Source organism: Neolamprologus multifasciatus, chromosome 16 (genome assembly GCF_963576455.1).
Source record: "Neolamprologus multifasciatus chromosome 16, fNeoMul1.2, whole genome shotgun sequence".
NCBI classification, from domain to species: Eukaryota; Metazoa; Chordata; class Actinopteri; order Cichliformes; family Cichlidae; genus Neolamprologus; species Neolamprologus multifasciatus.
In genome coordinates, this window is record NC_140454.1 from 31248617 (window position 1) to 31270193 (window position 21577).

The window sequence follows — 21577 nt, forward strand, 5'->3', positions numbered from 1 at the left end:
TAGAATTGGGTGTCATCTTACTCCTGAATCTTGCGCACCATCAATCTTGATTTTACACCCTAAAGCATGATGAAGGGAGAGACTGAATGTGCTAATGATGATTTTTAGTGGGGTTTTTTTCACAACTGTGTTGTCAGAGTTGAGCTTTGCTTCATAGTAACTAACCCTGTTGTTTACCTCTTGTTTGTGTGACGTGTTCCAAGACACAAGGCATACGGCCACAAATGCATTTAGACAAAATCATGACTCATTCATGCAATGTCTCTTAATGTTAACACTGAACTCTTTGTGACTTTCGTGCTCACTCCGGCTACATTAACATTGCTATTGTCTCTAGCTAAATGCATTAGCATCCGCATAATGCACTCACAGCATGGGTGATTTCTCAACCAGATTAAGCATCTTTATATCCTGATCACATATCTCTGTAATAATGAATTATGTATTGAAGAATTTTAAATAGTACCAGTGAAAGAAAAATGGATGGAACCAGAATAATTGGAGTTTTTTTGTGCAGAAGCTAAGGTGTATATCATTATGTTTACCTGCGTTGACATTATCTATCAGTTAACTAATGCATACTCACATATTACATTATTGCTGTATTGTCAAATTTACACAAACAACCATTTGAATAAAATTAGGTTTTTACAGATGGTGTTTTGTTCAGGCTTAATAAATAATTCTATTTTGCAATTCTTATTCAAAATTAATCATGTGCAAACCATTTAGCCTGTTTCTCAAAATGACATGATTACAAATGCTAATAAATGTGTTCCTTTCAAATTTCTCACCAACTTTTGGTTTCAGTAAAAACTACTGGTTTGAAAGCTACCCATTAGTGAACTTACCACAAACTGTCTGTTAGTTGATCACATCAAACAGTGTTTATAATATTTTGCCAAATGCAAAGCAGAGACATGCAGGTGAGACAAACACATTAATAAGTTCCTAGGTGAGATGTTGTAGACCCAGGAATTGCTGGATTGATGGAATAAAATTAATTCCTCACAATAAAATTGAAGAAATATAAATATAACAGTCCTTGATCCACTGGTTAAACAATGAATTACATATTTTCTTCTCAGAGATAAATGTTATATGTGTTAGTGATTAAGAAAAGTTAGACCTTTTTCCTGAGTGCCTTTTTAAGAAGGTGAAGCATGCATATTTTTGGGTAATGTGACTGGAACACTTTCATTTCTCATTAATGCCTTTTTTCCTCGGGGTGGGGGAAGAAGGGGAATTGATATGTGACAGCTTGCCTACATTTGCTGTTACTCACACATATTTATTCTGCATGTTTGTCACAAGAAGACTTTGTGGCTCCAATGATGTTTGTGCCATTATACTCTCTAACACAGGGGTGGGTAATTGCAGGCCCTGAGGGCCGGTGTCCTGCAAGTTTTAGACCTCACCTTTGGTCAACACACCTGAATCACATGATTAGTTCGTTACCAGGCTTCTGGAGAACTTCACGACATGTTGAGGAGCTAATTTAGCCATTTAAATCAGCTGTGTTGGTTCAAGGACACATCTAAAACCTGCAGGGACACCGGCCCCCGAGGCCTGGAGTTGCCCACCCCTGCTCTAACATATGGTTTGACTAACTCCATATTCTCATACTAGTTTCCCAATTAGCTAAAGTTTGTTAGGTTGTCTTGACTTACATCTAGTTCACTGCAATGTTAAAAGTATGTATGCCACACAAACAAAAAAGCAAATTAGTGAAGTGTGTTCATGGTAACATTAAACTTTCATGTTATGGGTTACATTAGATAAGAACTATAATTCTCAGCCAGTAGATTTAAAGAGAGATTACAGAGTGAGTTTAAGTGCTTTGGGTTGTCTTGGAATCTGTAGCCACATAAACATTTGCACAGAGATGCATGACTGGTCAAATGGTTAAAATAAAATGTGAGGCATGTGCACTACTTAGCTTAGCTCAGGGGTGTTCAACTCCAGTCCTCAAGAGCTACTGTCCTGCAGCTTTTAGATCCACCCCTACAACAAAGGGACTCATCCCATCCAACACAGGTGAATCAAATGATTGGATTACTTCTTCAGCATACCATCAAGTTTGGCAAAGGCCTGATAACAAGCCTTTGATTTGATACAGGTGTGTTGGAACAAGTATGCGTCTAAAAGCTGCAGGGCAGTAGCTCTCAAGGACGAGTTGGACAGCCCTGGCTTAGCTGCTCAGTTCAAACGGGTTGTTATTTTTCTTTCAAAAAAAGGTTATATTTCGCATCTCGGAGAAGAACTACTCCAGAACTATGACTAAGCCCATCAAGTTTCCAATATATCAGCTCTTCAAGCACTACCAACCGGCTCTGGTGCAAAGTGCTTCCTGTGACTGAAAATTTAGTAACAATGATGCATTAATTGGGAGAAATGACAGCATTTAGATAATTTATCAATTTGGTGTAACTAGTGTCTCCCCAGCACCAGAGGTATAACATAATGACTCGTTTTCTTGTTGTGCCATTCTGTCTGTCACATAGTACAAATCACCTGAGGTAATGAATGCTCAGTTGTGCAACCACAACAAGGAGAGGACATGTTGTGGTTGCATTGTTTTGCTTTAGCTGTCATTGTGGAAGGTGGAAAAACTGGACTAACTGTGGAAACTGTACCTGACATAAGATAGAAAATACTGTCCCATTATCAGAGAAAGCAATGAAGAGGAAGAGTGTGATTTTCCAACTTTTTCCAACAAGGAGTAATTTGCAAATTAAAAGCGACCTGGTTTGCAAAAGTTGGGCAGGGGAAAACATGGGAGGGGAAGCTGTCTATTTCTAACATACTGTGTTCACAGGCAAAATCTAATGTGACCAGAAGACCATATAATTGAGGTTAAGCTTGTGTTAGGTGGCTAAGAAAGGAAAGCATATAAACCATAGGTCTGTGTGATAAGCATGGATGCCACTGCTGAGAACAGTTTAAGTACTGTTAATGAAATTTGTCAAAGGTCATGGAAACTGTCAGGTGTGGCCTTCAAACAATGTAAGAATAATTGGTTACTGTGGTAACAAGTTAGCAAATGTCCTACTGTGTGTATGTTTTGTACTGTGATACTAAAATATGAGATAAAAAAAAGACAAACTGCTCAATTTTTCTGTTCCATCTTAGTTTCCTTAAGTCAGCCCACTGATATACAGTCCCTAATCTGTAACAGTTACATGTATGTTTTACAAAACTAAACTAAACAGAAAAATATATTTATAGAATTTAATTCCCACAGAAACTTTGCAACCAGCAAAAAAAATATATATAAATAAAGTCCAGTGAGGTGCAGCGCGATTTGTTAGCAGTGATCCATGAAGGATTTCATTCACTATAACATTCCAAATAATGAGTTATAGGTCAATCCATGTGGTTTCATGTTCACATCTCATGCCTGGATAGTTGAATTTCATTTACAGGTGATATGCTAGATTAGAGACATTTGTGTTCTATATGCCAGCTGAAATTTGATTATCAAGTATAAACTGCCATGTTATAGTGAAATCATTTGATTAACTGATCATCGCCAAGAGTAACCTGCAGTATAACACCAGATGTTCTGGCAGTTTGATGTTCTGGAGCATTCAGGTGTGCTAAAGCAATGCCACAATCTTCCCAGGAGTGGACGTCCCACAAATTCACCCAAGGTCAGACCATCCAATGCTAGGAGAGACTGCAAAAAACCCAAGAGCTACATCTCAGACTTTTCAGGCTTCAGTTAACATGTTAAATGTTAAAGCTTGTGACAATACAGTTACAAAAAGCCTGAACAAGAATGCCTATATAGGAAGGCTTTCCACGAGAAAACATTAAAGTTAAAGTTGCATCTGAATGGGCCAAAACACTTCTAGAACATTGTTCTGACTTGCAAGACCAAGATGGAAACGTGTGGCCATAATGCACAGGACCCTGCGCCCTGTGAAAACCAAACACAACTTCTCAGTATAAGCATCTCAAACCACCTGAGGGGTGATGATTTGGGTTTGTTTTGCAATGGCAGGACTTGGGAACCTTCATGAACTCCTCCCAAAAGGTTGTATCTGTTCATCTGGACGTTTTCAGTGGGATAAATTTTTCGTCACTCATCCAAATGACTTCTTCAGTCTCAGCTAACTGCAGGTTTCCAACCTTATGAACAGTACAAATAAACACTTATAAACAGTGCATATTAATGATCAAGGAACTTACCTCACAGCCCACTGTTCATTCAGTGGGCTAGTTTCAGTCATTGTGCAAATGTACTATAATGTATACTTTACTTTATTGATCCCCGTGGGGAAATTCCTCTCTGCATTTAACCCATTCAATCAGTGAAGCAGTGGGCAGCCACTGGGCACCCGGGAGGAGGCCCTGGCGGACTGATCCCCGGCTGCCAAGACTGGCAATTGGGACATGGAATGTTACCTCTCTGGTGGGGAAGGAGCCTGAGTTAGTGCGTGAGGTTGAGAGGTACCGGCTAGATGGCTTGGTCTCAGGAACCAGTCTCCTGGAGAGGGGTTGGACTCTATCTCAGCGTGGAGTTGCCCATGGTGAGAGGTGGCGGGCTGAGGTGGGTATTCTAATATCCCCTCGGCTTGCTGCCGGTACGTTGGGGTTCTTCCCGGTGGATGAGAGGGTTTGTACTCTGTTGTCCTACTGGGAGACTTCAATGCTCACGTGGGTAACGACAGTGAGACCTAGAGGGGCGTGATTGGGAGGAATGGCCTCCCTGATCTGAACCCGAGCGGTGCTTTGTTATTGGACTTCTGTGCAAATCACAGTTTGGCCATAACGAACACCTTGTTCAAACATAAGAGTGTCCATAAGTGCACGTGGCACCAGGACGCTCTAGGCCGTAGGTCAATGATCGATTTTGTAATCGTATCACCATACCTATGTTCTGGACACTCAGGTAAAGAGAGGGGCTGAGCTGTCAACTGATCACCACCTGGTGGTGAGTTGGATCAGGTGGTGGGGGAGGACGCTGGACAGACCCGGTGCACCTAAACGCGTAGTGAGGGTGTACTGGTACCGTCTAGCAGAGGCCCGCGAGATCTTCAACTCACACCTCCGGCAGAGCTTCAACAGCATTCCGAGGGAGACTGGGGACATTGAGTCCGAATGGACCATGTTCAGCATCTCCATTGCCAAAGCTGCTGCATTGAGCTGCGGCTGCGGGGTGGTTGGTGCCTGCCGTGGTGGTAATCCCCGAACCAAATGGTGGACACCAGAGGTGAAGGGAGCCACCAGTGATGTGGACGCTGCACCGGTCCGTCGTGGTGAAGAGGGAGCTGAGTGTAAAAGCGAAGCTCTCAATTTACCGGTTGATCTACGTGCCTACCCTCACCTATGGCCACGAGCTGTGGGTAGTGACCGAAAGAACAAGATCGCGGATACAAGCGGCAGAAATGATGACCTTCCTCCGAAGGGTGGCTGGCCTCTCCCTTAGAGATAGGGTGAGAAGTTCAGCCATCCAGGAGGGGGCTCAGAGTAGAGCCGCTGCTGCTCCACATCGAAAGGAGCCAGCTGAGGTGGTTCGGGCATCTGACAAGGATGCCCCCTGGGCGCCTCCTGGGTGAGGTGTTCCAGGCATGTCCCACCGGGAGGAGGCCCCGGGGCAGACCCAGGACACGCTGGAGAGATTATATCTCTCGGCTGGCCTGGAAACGCCTTGGTGTTCCCCCAGATAAGCTGGAGGAGGTGGCTGGGGAGAGGGAGGTCTGGGCTTCTCTGCTTAGGCTGCTGCCCCCGTGACCCGGCCTCGGATAAAGCGGATGAAGATGGATGGATGGATGGACTTGAATTACCTGAGGTGACACCTAGCAGACAGCTAGCACCTATAGCTACTGTTTCCAACACCCATCAGAAAAAATTACTTTCTTTTTTCTTACTTGCTCTGTAAGTTACTTTAAGCATATTCATTACAGGACAAGATTTGTTCACACAAATATCTCAACCATGAGGAATGACACAACAAGTAAATTAAGAAGCTAGCTGTAAACATACTTTATGTGCATGCACTGCATAACATTACTCACATGAGTTTTAACATTTTTCTAATTAAAACCGTATCTTTTAAGCCATCGTTCACTTAGTCACTGGAATGAGTGACCTTCATCAGTCTCACCCACACATGGGCATTTGATAAGATCTGATTAACTTAAAAGTGCCTCCCACTTTGCCTATAATTAATTCAGCAGCACTTGGAGGGGAAGTAGTCCTGTTAAAGCCAAATCTTCTGCACCATTTAACCGGGTAATGGCAGAGATTTTTATGTTTTTATTAAAGGGCGACCTTGGCTTTCAAGGTGCTGGCAGCTGATGTACTGAACTGAGAAAAGGAGTGACCAAATAGTGGGTAGTGTCATCTTCATTTTGATGGAGCTGATGATTCATAAAATTTGTGTCACCTCACTTCATTAAATCTAAGTTGGACAATATGCACACAACAAACAAAGTACGACTCTCCACTACTCTGCCTTGTACAATACATGATAGTTAGAACCGCTGAAGTGTTTTAATAGGGCCAAGGATGCACTTTTACAAGGTGCTGCCCCCCAATAAATATTTGTGTGAGGGACACATCACTTGGATTCAGATGGTGTTAAATCATCTGCAGCACTTTATTGAATCATACAGAGGCCTTTATGAGGCAGTCTGGCCCCAATTACCAGTCTGTTAAAGCGTCTTGAAAATATTTAATTTGCATTCAACAGAAAGAATGCATCTCTCTGTGGTGAATAACAACTCTGATTGTAATCTGTTACAGATTAGCTGTGCTTTACAAAGCACGGTTGACCTTAGAGGAGTGCAGGGAGGAGCTTAAGAGAAGCGTTTATGATAATATTGTTACCGAGGCTTTCTTTTTCTGAAAAAGTGGCGATTCCTTGCTCGGCAAGAAAGGCTTCAAAAGCGACTAAAAACGTATACATTCCTATTATAAATAGCACTTACGTTCATATTCAACTTGGTGTTTATTAATATGAACATTTTGAAAATAAAGCAAAGAAAAATCTTCTAATAAAGTCCAGCATTTAATAAAATATGTTTGTATATACATTATTGGGAAGCATATTGTTTAAATTGTTCATATTACTATTTCTAACGTGACCAACTCTGCAACGTTACACCCGTCTTGAAATGTTCAATAGAAACACACAAGTTGTTACTTTATCTTTCTCATCTCTGCTATCTAGTCCTTATTGCATGGTACAATGCACCTAAATGCTGAACAACATGAATAAATCATATTTATGGACAATGAACAAGACAAATGTTTGAGTGACTATGCTGACTCGCACCCACAATAATCCCTCCATCATACAGATCAGTGCTCTCTCATCCACATATATCATTCAGTGGTTGAACTGATTAGGGGTCAGATAAATACTACAGCAGCTCGTTGTGCACTCGCTATGATTGTAATGAAATTGTTGGATAATTTTTTTATATATATATATATATATATATTGATGCTTTTATGTGATAGGGAGAATTAACCATATCACTGCAGAGGACGTGCAAATATCCACGGCGTGCTTACTGATGCAGTTACATTTCTGAGGAAATCTTATGTATGCATCTTGGAGGGACTGATATATTTATAGCTTGAGGTCTGGATCAGGATTAAATTCTGTCTTTCATTCCTACTCGATTCATTAATCTTTTTTTTTACATTAAGGCATCTTTATGCCATCGTGACAATAGAAAGATGACTGTAAATGAGAGAGAAGACAAGGGAAATGACATGCAACAAAGGTCCCCAGACAGACTCAAATATGGGATAATACAATCCGTGATCAGAGTCTTAATTCGTAAGCCACAGGGACACACTAAGCTTTTTTTTTTTAAATCAAGCTTTGATCTTGCCCAAAGACATAAAATGACTGTGTGTAAATTAGGCCTACGATTTTAATCTCTATGACTTTATCTTACCACTGTTTCACTCTAGTGTCATATCCCTGACACCTGTACAATATGCGTTTTTTAAATATATATACAACAATGCTGTGTGCTTCATAACTGAAACAGTGGAATAAATTTTTTACCAAAGGCCACAGAGTTCTCTCCGATCTACCAAATTGTGAAACTGTGAAATCTGAGGTCAGATTTGCCCTTTTAATCATACAAAAGGTTGCCGCTCTCGCATAAGCAGCATTAATCATGATCTTGTATAATATTTCTACAGCGTTGCTTAGCTCTTTTCTAGGCCCCATTATTTACTGTTCCTACAACAGCTTTACAAGACTTTACAGACGGCATCTTTCCACCATGTTGGCGAGAGGCCACAGGGAAATGGCCAAGTCTTTCATGGTGAGAAAAAGTTAAGATGACTTTAACGCTGCCAAGCAGAGATGTGGCTCTGGCTTCCAAGATCACGCTGACAGTTTCTGGTCCTTTGGGAATTTGGGCAAGAGCAATCAGCGTATCTGTGGGCAAGTGGAGGAGGACTAAACCTCTGGAGAAAACAGACGCTTTAGGGTGAGTGGTGGATGAAGCTGTCGTCCTAGCTTGATAATTCCTGTTTGCTTTTTATTTGTGGGAGTTTAAAAGGGGCAAAAAGTCCCTCTTTCTATGGCACACAACTGTTACGCAAACCCTATTAAGCTTTGATTGCAATGCTAGCATAGGCTAATTGGGATCAGCTACTGTAAATGTATGAGCTGTAGATAGACTGTATGATTTTCAGACACATCACATAAACATTGCTGTACAGCTTTGACACTCAAGTGTCTCACAGTCAGACATACAAGCAAACTGCAGTACTGACTTCAAAATAAGAAGTATGACTTTCTTATACTTGCCTGCTTGGCTTGTTAGCAAGCTTTCAATGACCTGGGGCTATTAATAAGAGAGGCTCCCCAGTAGGCCCAGCTCAGGGTCTCCTGTGTCTGTCTACCTGCCATCTTACGCATGAGTCTCTCGACATGATGCCTCGGTAGATGTGCTCCCCTGAGTTGCACTGACAGGTCATCTTTCACTGGCAGCCACTTGAGTGTCAGCTGGAAATCAATTGCCGAAGACGCAGAGTGCCTCATGCGTGGTGACACGGGCTCCAGAGCGACTCACTGTGTTCCAAAGCCCTGTTTCATCAAAGTCTGTCCAGCCAGTTGGTGGATGGCTGAATGAGTGAGTTATTGGGAAACATCAGTCCTCTTGTGTGTATGCGCGCACATAAGTATGAGTTGATTTACAGCCAGAAGAGTCATTTTAAACCAGAATATACGTGAACGTTTCAGGAGTGCATTAAGAAGAGAGGCATGGGGAGAGAGATACTGTAGTGAGAATGCTGTCAGGAAGCAAATTAGGCATAAGCTGACATCTATGCAGTGCAGTAAACACCTGGTCGGGAAGAGTGCCGCATATTCAAAACTGCAATATAGGACAGAGCTTAGGCGTTGCTTTGGCTTAAAAAGAAGCTGTTTTATTCAAGACGTCAGCTCCAGGTGTATTAAACGCACAAGATTCAGTTTGGTATTTGCAGTATCCCAGACAGCACACTGAGAAATGTCACGTGCCAGAGGCAGTTCAAACTTTTACCAACTGAAGATTTCCCCCCATGTACCAAAATCTGTCAGCCTTGACCCATTACGTCCTCAGAGACTTCAGTGTCTCCAGTCCTCCCTCCCGGGCCCCTCTGCCAGGAAGAACATGAGGGTCGGTGTGCTGCAACATTCACACGGATCAGTATAACTGAGTGAGGTGCCTTGGGTTATTGTCATTGTGAGTAACATCATTCGTGAGGTGAATTCACTGCAGATGTTTTATGGATGGGGCTCTTTGCTTCCCCAGAATTTTTTTCTTTCTCACATTGAACGACTCCTTTTTTAAAAACAAAGATTACCTTCGTTACATGAGTAGCAAAATGAATCTCCCATAAATCCATCCATTTTCACCAAGGAACTCAAAATGCATGTAATTGGACAGTAAAAGTTGACCAGTCACAGGAAGAACAGAAAGATCCCTGCAAGCCAATAGATGTCACAGCCAGGTTTTTCTAGAATATGAAAGCTTCATGCGAGTTCTTTCTTCAGCTCTGAATAAGAAATCTGCTTTTGTTTTATAATAAGAAGAATATAATAACTTTTACATGTCCCAACATGCTAACACAGTCGAATATATGGTCTTATGTTTTATTTTACATACATGCATGCATACATACATGCAACGAAATACAGAGAAAAAAATGGGCAAAGGTTAAAAAAATAAAATGATAAATCGAGTTTGAGTAGTTGTTTGGAACAGTCTTCCTCACTAGTTCAGGCCAGTTGTCTGTTCCAAAGTTTAGTAGCTACTACTTCAAAAATTACAATCACCTCTGGTTTTGGTACAGTTTATAGAACCCGATCAGATGATGGGAGAGATCAAAGCCTAGAATAAGATCTCAGCAGGAGACTGGCCATGTAGGGATTTATATATTATTAATACAATTTTAACATGAGTTCTGAGCCAGTGATAGGAAGCAAGAAAAGAGGGGATGTTTGAACCTAGCTGCCATGTTCTGGACCAGCTGAACATGGGTTAGGAAAGACTGAGAAATGCACATGAAAAGGTTTGATTTTTGTGATGTTTCTTAGATGCAAGAAAAAGGACCGGATGAGCTTGGAGATGTGAGATTCAAATCCTGGTCAAAAATAATACCGTGATTTTTAGCAGATTATTTGATATTCCCAGTAAGGGTGCAGATGTAGTGGCTGACCTCCTTAGAGCAGCCGACACGCCGAACGCGAAACTTTTGTGTTTTACACAAAGGACCAACTGCACCAAAATCTGGAGTGAAAAATCTTCCACTCATCTTGTAAACTGTGGTCAGCCAGAATAGAAAACTGGCATATGTAGCAACCGGGTGTCAGGAGCCAGTGACTCAGTGTTTTGAGTTCACTTTGTATTTTTGATTTTCTTATGTTTAGATTGGAATAATGTTCAGTTCTTGTACTATTATTTAGTTAGGGAATAGTTGAGTTTTAGTCTAGGTTATGTCTCACCTGTGTCTCCGTGTTGGTGAGTCTTTTCCTGTCTTCTGTGTTAGTCTGTCTTGTCCCCATTGTTTAACGTTTAGTTATGCCTGTGTTTGCGTCTCCCTAATCTATTCTCATGTGCCTCTCCCTGTGTTCCGTGTTTCCCCAGTCTGTCATGTCTTTCTTGTCTCCGTGTTTTATGTTGTCAAACTTGTGTGTTATTATCTCTACATGTCTCCATGTTTCCTGTTTTATTTTGAAAGTCTTGTTTTTTCATATTCAGTGTGTTTAGTTTTACTTCCCCTGTGGCATCAGTGTCAGCTGTGTTTCTCCAGGTGTTTCTACTTCCCTCATTACCCTTCTATTTAAGTCCTCTGTCTTCCTATGTTCAGTGTTGGGTCGTTTGTGTCATGTTTCGGCTGTGTCCAGGCAGGAGAAGGACCCAAACGCAAAACTCACCACACTCAAAAAGTTAAACTCAAAAAGCTGCTTTATTGCAGAATGGCATGGAAAACTAAACTGGGACATGGGTAAACTGAAACGCAAGGAAACACAGCCATGAGGGAGACTACGACACTGACAAAGAGAAACACAGGGCTTAAATACACAGAGGGATAACGAGGGAATGAGACACAGAAGGAGAGCACAGCTGGGAGTAATCAGGCTGGACGAGACAAGGGAAGCAAAACTAGAAACACTCACATGAGACGTGGACCTTCAAAGTAAAACAGGAAACACACTGACTGAACTCAAAACATGTAAACTTAACAGCAACTGAGACAGAACATAGGGAGCTGAAACATGGGACAGAAAGGCAAAGTAGACACAACATGAACATAACGACGCCCACAGGGAAAGAGCAAAACAGAGCACCGAAACACAGGACCTCTTTCAAAATAAAATAGGAAACAATGAAACACTGACATGACTACATGAACTTGACAACATAAGAAACAGACATGAAACACATGAAGGATAAGGGAGACTTAACACAAGGGTTGAAAACACAAGGGGAATATAATAAGCAAATGAACATAGAAATCTAATGAGCTTAAACATGCACTATAAACATCAAAATGAACTAAAACTCAAAACGCTGGGTCATAAGATCCAGGTTCGTGACAGTTTGTTCGTTCTGCTTCATGTTTCTCCAGGTCTCAGGTTTATGCTCATGGTTTTTCACCTCATAGTTCATATGCACCTGTCTAGATTGTTTGTTGTCATAGTTTTCATATTTAATCTTAATTTTTTCCAGTGTAGGTTTTAGTTTAGTTTTTCCCTCCAGCTGGCTTTGCCTTTTTTCTGCTTATGATATCAGCCACAATAAAGGCTCTCTTTTTGTTTAAACCTTCATCACTCTCTCCCGTGTCTGCGTTTTGTTTCACGCCTCAAACACATCAGCCATCCCGGCCATCACACCGGGTCAATTAGTTCTATGATTTAAATGTATTTAGAGGATTTTATACTGTATAGTTGTGTAAACACGTGTGGGATGATACATCTGTGTATGCAGTTTGTCCTCAGGTCTCTTTTCAAAATCTCACTGAGGAATATATCTATGATTTCCTGAATAAATAATGCTAAACAAATACGAACTAGAACAGACATGTGTCACATAATGGGAAGGCGGTTCTTTCTCAGGGTAGAAAATATGTGAAATTTCTTGCTGGGTCGTGAGTTGTCTCCCCACCTCATGTCTGTGGGGATGGAATAATACACAGTGAAATGAGATGTGGAGTACTGTTGTTTTGATCGCATGATACTGCAAATCTGCTCATCCTCAAGCAATGTACAAAAACTATACCAAGTGTGCGACTGCAGAGCCATTTGCCCAGTCCTGGTAGGCTGCTGCTGTGAAATGAAATCTATAAAGCACCGCTGTGCCTGAAGCAGTAAGGCATTTTCAAAACACAGTACTGGCTTTGTCACAGAGGTCTGGATATGATTTAAGTGATGCACTTTCAAGCTTTTGTGGAGGAGGCAGGTGTGTGTCTGTGCACATAAAGAGAATAAGAATGAGTGGTCACAGGAAATTCTTTTTGCGTGGGGCCATAGCTCCATACAGGTGAATCATCTGGAAATAGGCCTTCACTTGAATAAGCACCGAGCAGTAAAATTCAAAGATGAATGCTCACATAGAATCTTTCCCTCATCGTTTCAGCTCCCCCATAATGTTTCGACTGTTGTTAAAAGAAATATTCGAAAATGTGTGAGAAAGATTCATGCTGAATTTTAGTCTTCAGAAAAATCTGAAATCATTGTGACCAAAAGGTCAGTGAAACATCAAACTGAGATTTCTTTCACAGTGAGAAGACTGAGGCTGAGAAACCAAGAGACACTAACCATTCAATTCAATTTTCTTTATATAGCACAAAATCAAAACAGCAGTCACCTCAAGGATGTTTACACTGGAGGCTAAAGACTCTACGATATTACAGAGAACATCCCAAAAAGGGCGATCGTGGCTCAAGAGTTGGGTGTTCGTCTTGTAATCGGAAGGTTGCCGGTTCGAGCCCCGGCTCGGACAGTCTCGGTCGTTGTGTCCTTGGGCAAGACACTTCACCTACTGCCTACTGGTGATGGCCAGAGAGGCCGATGGCGCAATATGGCAGCTTTGCCTCTGTCAGTCTGCCCCCAAAAATCAATCCAACCCCTTTGAGCAAGAACTTGGCAACAGTGGGAATGAAAAACTCCCTTTTAACAGGAGGAAACCTCCAACAGAACCAGGCTCAGAAAGGGGCGGGGCCATCTGCTGCGACTGGTTGGTTCATAGGTTAACAACTTGACAACCAAGCTTACCTGGTTTAGCTTCCTTTTTTGCTCTCATTGGGGCCAGAATTTACTAAATTTTCATCATGCTGTGGTAAATATGAATTGAAACTAGGAACTGATGCATAACTGGTCCATATCCTCATCAGAAAAATGTCTTTAGGCACCACATGCTGTCTGTTTTAAATAATGCAGGTTTACTTATCAAACCACATTATAAAGCCTGTAAGTAATGCTATAGACATGTTTCTGGTTTCCAGTGATTTTACATTTTATTCATTGAGCTTAAAGTTTCAACATTTACCTGTTATCAATATACAATCTGTGAAGACAGTTTCAGTAAAACTACTGTGACTAAATGTTGAGCTTCGGGTTCATTAACACCTGAGTTAAATGACTCATTCTTACAAGGTTTTTATTTACCCTCTACTCACTGTTCTTATTAAGTGAAAATACAAATAATTTCTGTTTTCTGATGAATTTTAGATGTTGCTGTAGAGTTTTCACACTTATCGCCCTGCAGGAGAGAGACTTTGACTAACAGCCAACTGTTCAGTTTTCAGAGACTGGTAACTCTTTTGCCTGCAAGGTAGTTACTTCAATAACAAAGACTGTTATTACTGTGAAACTGCCTTTTTTGTTGCTTTTTTTTTAACTTTGTTCTCTTTTTAAAAATTGTTTCTTGTTTTGATTAAATTGATTCATCTGTTTTTGTGTTTATAGTTTCCTGCGTTCTCTCTTGAGAATTCTTTAGCAGCTTGCTTACTGTTCTTTAAACCTTCCTATGTAGCCTGCGTTTGGATTTCCACCACACCACCCGCCCCTGAGAGATGCTCTGTACATGTGAATATGGTGAGTTCTTTATAAATGCCATCCAAGAACAAAACCTCCATATCTTGGAGCTTAAAACTTTTCACAATGAATAGAAATTCTGCCCTGTTATCCTGTGCTCACCTAAGATGCAAGATTTAAAAGCCACGAAAACAAAACTTGCCACTTTTCTAGTAGCAAAAAATGTTAATGTAGACACTGGGCACACTTCCATATAATGCTCAAGTCAGAAGGAGAAAGAGCTGTTTACCTCATACCTGCATTTAATTACATTACAGAGTTTCTCTAATCTGCATTTAAACAGGATTAGAGCCATTGAAAATGGAGATTGTGTTTTACACTGCACAGCGGTCTTTAAAACTCGAGAGGAAACACATTAAACACCCAGAAAGCTTTTTGATTCTTACTTTTTAATAAGCACAGGTTGGACATCCTCCAAGCTGACTGGCACAAGGACATAACTCCATATCAGCTGCTTCACTTATAATCCACAAGCACTGACTGGCTACCAGGTGGCTGCTAACATCAGTAATTACACCTGCGTACACTGTGTTAAAATGCTCATCGGTCTTACTTCTACACTGCTGTCGCGACTTTGTCACCACTGGTTGCTACCACTTTCACCAAGACCTGTGTTTCAGTATGGCTGACTTTAATAAAATCATTTTTTGGTTTATGTCTAGGATTAGTTCTCCCAGCATTATCCTTCCAGCTGCTCACATTTTTTTGACAGCTTCCTCAAATACCTGAGGCTTTCTTATCAAATGTAACAGTAAAACTGTCAACACCCAATTATCTGCAGAGGTGTTCTTTTTTTCTAGTACAGTTTATTCCTGAGGAACAAACATGTGATTTAAGCCTATCTGAATGTACAAAAACCTAGTTTCCATCACTCAAATAAAAAAAATGTTATCCTTATGTGCTGTTTGTCAGTTTTAAACAAAAGCAAAATGAGACGTTTATCAGAATAATTATAATCATTATTATTGTTGTTGTTATTTTTCAATAAAACTGAATTTTCTGGCAATTATTGCATGGTTCAGGCTTTAAAAGTTCAAGAGTTGGTCCTCAGATAGAGAGTAAAACATATACCGAGGCTCCAGTCAGCTCTGCTTTGGCCAATTTGTATTCACTGAATGCTGTGGAGGTTGGCAGGTAGCTCACCGTTAGTATCAACATTTACAGTGATTAAAGGGTGTAATTTCTCATTAGTGTTACGTAAGTGACAGACAGCCTAATTGGCAGTCTCTCTTAAAACAGGACTCTGTAAACGGCTGCTCGTATCAATTACATACGAGTGGACGCGACTTCAAAGAGCTGCCAAGTGAGCAAGAAAAGCTCAAAGTGTGCATTTTTTCCAGGCCAGAACTGTGGTGCAATAGAGCATCTGAGACTGATGCTGAAGAAATGTAATAGTGATTTACATCTTTGCATCATAAATTTGTGCTGAGTACCGGCTGGATACAGCTTATCCTTGACGTGTTAACAGCTGTCATTTTTAAACTCCATATAGGCCATATCCCACATGTGATAAGGTTAGTAATCCTACTTTGTGAGGCAGGCCCTGGGTCTATACGGTACATAGAAAAAGCAATTTATTGGATTAATTATTTATCCTTGATTATGTTTTAAAATATCTGATATGACAGAAGCTTTAATGGAAATCTGCTCCAATATTTCAATTTGATGAGAATCTGCTTACTAAATGGTTTGAACTTACAACTGAACCATCGTCTGAGGATAATCAGTGGCTTCTCTGTAAACACGTTTGGCATCTCCTTCTGATTATTTTCTGCATGTAATACAAAATTAAAGGGTAAAGTTGAGGATATTCTGACAATTTCTTATTATCAACAAGTCGCATGAATATCCTGTGGTGTCCAAACTTAATATTTTCATTTCTTTATGCGGTTATATAAAAAACGTATTAATAGGTGGGTTAACATATTACTGAGTTTGGTCTTCTTTATTGGATTTGTTAAAAATAACAATAAGATATTAGCTTGTATTTTAAAAAACGTAAACCCCAGCTAATACAAACAGATATACTGACCGATGTTGGGTATTTTCACATGTATCATATTAGCATTGACAGTAAAACAAGGTTATAGCTGATATAGTAAGGACTCAAATAACTACACATAACAAATGTCAAAATCTGTTTCTGCTTCATGTGTCTGGAAAAAAAATACCAGCTAATACATTTTAGATTTTTTTAAATTCAGCGAGTAGCGTTATCAGTATTGGTTTTAACATTCCTAAAGAAGTCAGAACGGAGGCCGACAACTAGGAGACACACTAAATTTGTCTTTTCATTGTATGGTTTAGCAGCCTCAAGGAACAGAGACAGAAAACAAGTTCATATGACACATCGCACTGTACGTAAGACAACACAGAAACAGCCGAGGGAGTCTCTGTCTTCCAAATTTTCATTCCTTCCTCACTCAGTATTGTCTGAAACTCCCAGGGAAATTACTGCCGACTTCATCTGTGTGTGTAAGTGCTTATTATGTTTGTCTAACTACTTAATCCACTGTAGTGCATAGTACTTATTTCTTGACAATTCATTCTCCCACATACTGTTGGCCTATGGATGGCAAGTGATATTCCCAGATCCCAAACACCTGCAGGCTGTTGCACCAGCTATGCATCATATGTATACATAAGTTGTGTTTATTAATGTGTTTATTTTAGATATTACTTTACACGTGTCACGTTCAGCCCAGCTCTTTACATATTTCAGTCTGCGTATCACTTTAGGTACATAACACACCTGCAGACTAAACAGGTAAGCGCACAGCAAGTTCAGCTTCAAGTTAACACACTAACTAATATGCAGTGCACTTAAAGGAAAGTTCATGCTCAGCTACTCTGTTAATGGTGAAGGGAGACTGAGCAGTCCTTTACAGAGTACAGGGACAGGCCCATGTATTCATTTGCCGCAATGCCATCTCTATTTACAGTCATGGCCGTTCTGCATTTGTTGGTTTGGTTACACACCTTTGTTTCTAGTCCTTCAGTGTCCCCCTGTTTTGATGTTTTTCATTCTTAGTTATTTGTCCTTTGGTTCCCTCTGTTTTTGTCATGGTGCAAGGATTAAATTTCTCCTTCTTCTCTCTTTCCTCTGCTCTCAGGTGGAGTTCGAGCCAGCTCTACTTTGGGCTCCACCTGGTGGTGAATTCCACTCTTCAGTTGACACACCTGTTCTGTATTTAAGGACCAGCTCAGGCTTACACTCCTTGCCAGGTTGGAGTCATATTGGTTTTTGGCAATAAAACCAATCGTGGCTCAAGATTTGGGTGTTCGTCTTGTAATCGGAAGGTTGCCGGTTTGAGCCCCGGCTCGGACAGTCTCGGTCGTTGTGCTTGGGAAAGACACTTCACCTACCGCCTACTGGTGTTGGCCAGAGGGGCCGATGGCGCGATATGGCAGCCTCGCTTCTGTCAGCCTGCCCCAGGGCAGCTGTGGCTACAACTGTAGCTGCCTCCACCAGTGTGTGAATGTGAGAGTGAATGAATAGTGGAATTGTAAAGCGCTTTGAGGGCCCTGAAAAGCGCTATATAAATCCAATCTATTATTATTATTATTAATAATAATAATAATAATAATAATAATAATAATAATAAGGTTCTCTGATGCTTGTTTGAATACCTAAAAAACCCTCTTTGCCTCTCAGTAATTCTCTCAGTTGGCTGAAGCGCCAGAATAAAAACACACCTGCAATCTTGAGGTGGGCTGTCCCTGCAGAAAGAAGAACGGTGTTTTTGCTTACCTGAAATTCACCTGCCTGCGTGTCTTCCACCACTTCCTCTGCTTGCTGGAAAAACACCTGTTCTGGGAAAAAAAACCTCAAAATCTGACCTCAAATCAAAATCATAGCAACATATCCGTCAGTACAGCTCTGGCCAAACTCTTACTGTTTCCTTGGTAGCAGATTATTCCTGTTCAGTGAACACACACTCACGTGATGTTCTTGCTGCTCCAGATTGAACTGACTACCTGTGAGAGAAACTTTTCAAAAGCGGAGCACTGCGGTCTGGGTCCTGCTTCAGGTTTATTTTTTTAAAGTTTCCATTATTGGTTTACAGTTTTACTTTTTGTTTTTTACTTCCAGCTTTTACTTCCTTCCTACTTCCGTTGTCTGCCCCACTCTAACTGTTTCTACTGAGGCCTTGTTTCCAAATCTTTCCCTCTGTCTTTATGGGTCAGTCTATTCAGTCATGGCCGTTGGTTATGTTCATGTTCCTTTGCTTTTGCCCTCCTGTCCAGTTCCAAGTCTGTTCTTGTTAAAATGTATTTTCTTGCAGACTTTCTTTAGAATTTCCTACAACCAGCCTGCAGTGCTTTTACTTTACTATTTTTATGTCTATTTTTTATTTCTCTATAGTTTTACTCCTTGACTTTCTGTCTGTAGTGTGGTCTACATTTGGGTCTGCTTAAGAAATTTTCCAAAATAAATTCAATAAATAAATTAGTTTATGACCAACTATTTAGGCTTTTGGCTAAATGTCTCACACAACTATTGAGATTTCATGTTCTGCCCTGTAACACTTACAGAATTATATTCAAGAGCAAAATTAAGGATTCATTAGTTTGCTTTGACAACAGCATGTTTGCTGATGCCTATCAGATAAATGTATCTTTGGGTGCTCAATTATTTCCACAGGCGTTGCCACAGGAGATAGATCCGCACAGTTTGATCTGGCAAAGGCTTTACGCTGGATGGTTGTATCGATTAGTATCTGTGAATGTTGTTTATTTGTTTTTGTTTTGTTTTTTAAAACAACACTAGTCGGTAATATTTTTAAATGTCTTGATTTTTTGCCAAAATCTTGATTTGAATTTTGCCTGACAGTATTACTCAAAGCTTTCTAGAAAAAAACAGTCACAGGGTAAGCATTGGTGTCACATATAACCCTTTTCAAACTCATGGTCACCACTAGTGCTCACTAAGAGCTTTTTTAAAGCAGGAAGAATTGGATCAGCATGAAGGAAGGAGAAACTCGAGTACTGTTCACTGTAGTGCCACCACACAAGGCTTCCCAGCTCTATTTGTGGTCCTTCTAAGCATTCAGTCAGTTTGAGACTTATATGTTGTAATAGTAAAAAAAAAAAAGTAATGTCAACAAGGTAGTTCTGACTTCTACTTTGCAAGACATATATAGTAACAACAGCTTTTTTTAAAAATAAAGAACAGGCTCAACCAGTATACACAACAAGCAAAGTATATATTGCAGGTCTATAGAGAACTCAAACATGATAAATAAATATCACGATTGTGTTATGTAAAGCCAGATAATGGGATGAGTATGTTCTGAGAATGATGCAGTCAAAGCTACTACTAGCAAAGCTACTAAGGCAGAGTAGCTCATTGGACCAACCAGGTGGAGCAGCTGTTCCCCACAATAGAGCCACATTACTGCTGAAGTTTAGGAGTCACTACAGAAACCTGATTATTTACAGATATCGTGTCACGGCGGGGTGCGCCGGTGTGTTTTTTGAAACAGGACCCAAAAGCAGATGTGGACGAGGAGTTCAGGTTTAAACAGAAAGCGATCCTTTATTTGGATGATAGCAGGAGTTAAACATGGAACCCTAAGCAAACTAAAAAACACTAAGAAACAAATACTATGAAGTTCAATGACTAAGACAATGGAGATAACAGACGACTTGACAACAACATTCAGAAAACAGAGGACTTAAATACACACATGAGGTGATCAGGGGCAGTGGAGACACGTGAGAACACAGCTGACTCGAATGAAACATAATGACAATACAGGGGAGAGTAACACCAACTACAATGAACAAAGAACACCAGACTCTTACAAAATAAAACAGGAAACACGGAGACATAGACATGGAGATAAAAACATGACATGAACTTAACATAACCACATAGACGCAGGAACCAGGGAGACTGGGTACAAGGGGAGATGACAGAAATAACTAAGAAATAAGGTCTGAACAGCAACCTAGAAATTAACTAGATTGAAAATGAATACAAAAAATACATAAAACTGTAAAATACATGTACCGTGACATATAGAGGGGACTGTTAGACATAACATGTTCATAGTCTGGTCTCATAATCCTAGTCTCACGGTAGCTTTACCATTCCTAGTTTCCTGTGCTGCTGTTACACATTTACCTTGAACTTTGTTGGGTTTAGTTTTCCTTGCAAAGTGGATGAACTGATTTTGTCAGCTGATTTATCCTTTTAGTCCAAGTTTGTGACATGCTGAAACAAGACATGCTAAGGTAGCCCAATAGTAAGTTGTGCAGTGATAACTTCCTAGAAATGGGGACGTTTAGAAATAAAATGCACCTTTTCAATCATTGGGCAATATCTGTATAGATCATAGGTGTCAAACTCTGGCCCGCGGGCCAAATTTGGCCCACAGCCTAATTACATTTGGCCCGCGAAGCCATACCAAATTACTATTAGAGCTGGCCTACTGGTATTATACAGCTAATATATATATATATATTGTTTAGTATTAAGCTTTGCTTGTTCCATATTCAGTTTTTCAGCAAAATGTGTTTGAGTCCATAAGAAAAGATTCATTCTTATATCTGGAGGAATAAATATATTTCAATAAATATTAACGTTAGCCCGCGACTTTGTTCCAGTTTTGAATTTTGGCCCACTGTCTATTTGAGTTTGACACCCCTGGTATAGATGATAAAAATCAATAAAATTGTGACATCTGTTATGTAAGAGTGTACAATTGAAATACTTACTTTAAATCATTTGTTGGGAAAATGTAAGATAATCTTGCCTAAACAAGGTCTTGTTAAGGTTTCCATGGCAATTTAGAAAAGAGTATCTTGCTAGAATGTAATAATTCACTGTCTGCACGAGTCTGAGATTTTCTCCTCTAATTTTAGGAGAAAAGTACTTGCATACAAATACTTCTCATTCTTTTTTAGACTGAAGATAAAAGGAGATGGATCAGACTTTTTTGGATTGATGGGTAGATGTGGATCTCTCTAAGAAATCATGCTATGAGTGCCAACACCTAATCTCCTAAA

At 40.3% G+C, this 21577-nt stretch overlaps 2 long non-coding RNA genes across 2 annotated transcripts in view; both read left to right on the forward strand.

The window, feature by feature from the left end:
- The window catches only part of LOC146501073 (uncharacterized), a 404586-nt gene that overhangs the window by 109856 nt on the left and 273153 nt on the right, over window positions 1-21577 (forward strand). The window lies entirely within an intron of this gene.
- LOC146501074 (uncharacterized) lies at window positions 13585-18136 on the forward strand. Its single transcript, XR_014869935.1, has 3 exons — window positions 13585-14280; window positions 14435-14563; window positions 17677-18136. It is a non-coding gene; the product is annotated as an uncharacterized LOC146501074 (long non-coding RNA).